Source organism: Acyrthosiphon pisum, chromosome A1, assembly GCF_005508785.2.
Source record: "Acyrthosiphon pisum isolate AL4f chromosome A1, pea_aphid_22Mar2018_4r6ur, whole genome shotgun sequence".
Lineage (NCBI taxonomy): Eukaryota > Metazoa > Arthropoda > Insecta > Hemiptera > Aphididae > Acyrthosiphon > Acyrthosiphon pisum.
The window spans coordinates 159922467-159924622 of NC_042494.1; the positions used below are offsets into that span (position 1 = coordinate 159922467).

Sequence of the window (2156 nt, forward strand, 5' to 3'; positions counted from 1 at the left end):
CTGTATAACATTATATATAGTGGGTATTGCTTGTATGAACTGTGAATACAGAATAACAATAAAATTTCGGTTATGATGTGTCGACCAAAATTGCAGGTCTGTGTGACTATACGTAGTATATATTTTGTTGTCAATTAACAACTGAAATATACATTTATTACATAATACTTCTTAATACCTAAAACTGTTATGTTTAGTTTCTTTAGCTTCTTACTTATATTTAAATTCAAATAACTATATTAGCACTACTATTATGTACAATTATGATGACTTAACGACTACTTGTATCACAAACTCTCTCTCTTCTAAATTATATGAATACAATTATGTATAGATAATTAATATAATATAAATATTTGGTGACAATTTGATGTATCTAATTGAATGGAATTATATAAATATTTATTTTATAATTGACTATACATGATACAATTTTCAAATAACCTATTTATTAACAATTTATAAAAGGTTCAATTTTTTAAATTTAGGATTGAAAATTTAAAACAAGGTTATCATAAATTGTTCATATTGTACCTAACTAATAAATTTTAAAAAATATACCTATATATACACAATTTTTTTTTATAAACGTTTGAATTTCATATGTGTACAAAAATACAAAATTATATTATATTTTAACGAAAAAGAAACAAAAGTACAAAACAATTTAAAACATCAACACTACAGGTCTACAAATTACAATAAGTACAAATCAATAAAAATAAACTATTTAAATTGTTGACCAAACTACAAAATTAATTAAGTACCTACGTATAAATAGTTATAATTTTAAATATAATTATTTTTATTTCTTTTTTAACTAGTACAAATGCATTAATTAATCAAAATAAGTTTAACATATATTATCTTTAGTATACATTTAATTATAATAGAATGATTTTGAAATACATTTTGTTTATTGGAATATCTTGATTATTTATACATTTTTATTGGATGATGATACACATTTTTTAATTTTAACATATTATTTTTAATTATAATGAAACAAAATTTAACAATATTGAAAGGTCCAATTATATCAAGATGGACTACTTTTACTTCTGTCAAATTTATAGATAACTTTAATATATTTATTTTGTGTTTGTCTATTATTGAACTACCTATTTTTAAAATAACTATCTTATAGGGATAGGGAATTTTTTTTAATACTAAAATCACTAGTTGTGTTTAAACAATTGCATGTATGTAGTACCTAACATAAGTTATATAACACATTAACACGTATGCATTCTATATGTACAATGAATATTTTTTAACCTTTGCAGTCGCCCTCACCTCGGAAGTGACAAATATATGACGGGGATACAAAAGCTTTTAGCTTGTGCGGTCTGTGAAGTGGCGTTTGACTTTAGTCCGTAGTGCCTGATGGCCGACAGAAATGATGTGTTCGGAACAAAATACAAATCATCGACATTAAAATAAAAACGTAAATGTGTACATACATACTGTATAAGCAATTATAGTCGCAAAATGAAGAAATCACGAAATGTAGGCATCGACTAATATCAAAATAGTGAACTCGTTCATTTTGACAGCGACACAATGTAGAAACCGCTAACCGTAACTATAGATACTGAGATTTTCCGAGAGGGAAGAAGGAAGAGTGATAAGTTGCAGTTAGCAGAAAAGGTGAAACTGAGAGATTTTATTGGTCTCACATTATTTATACAATTATACATACCTGTGTAGGTACACTGGAACTCGAAAGTGGCGAAAAATTATGTCGTAATATTACCTTGAAAAAAGCAGCTCGTTCACTTTAACGTTCTTTTTGTATAAAAAGGAATTTGGGGCAGTAAAACTGCTTCGATTTTCTTCAACAGCATCTTATTTGATGGGAAAGTGAATCCAGTTTGGTACTTTGGGGCCTGGGGGGGTCAAAAATTAGTAATTTCCCCGTAGTTTTCAAAAGCACCGTGAAAAACAAAAGAAAAATTAAGGGAAAACGGGAATTGTGCATTCGGGTGGTCAAACTTTAAAATTCTCAATAGTTTTCAAAAACGCTGGGAAAAACAAGTAACTTAAACAACATAAAAAATATGGGCAAGTGGATGTCACTCTGCATTACAATAGGTTACAAGTGGATCACTGTATAATGGATGGTATTAAATTTGAATTCAATGATATAATATTTT

At 26.9% G+C, this 2156-nt stretch overlaps 1 pseudogene; it reads right to left on the reverse strand.

Annotated features, from left to right (window-relative positions):
- The window catches only part of LOC100158716, a 3346-nt pseudogene extending 1582 nt beyond the window's left edge, over positions 1-1764 (reverse strand).
- Between the last annotated feature and the right edge of the window lie 392 nt (positions 1765-2156).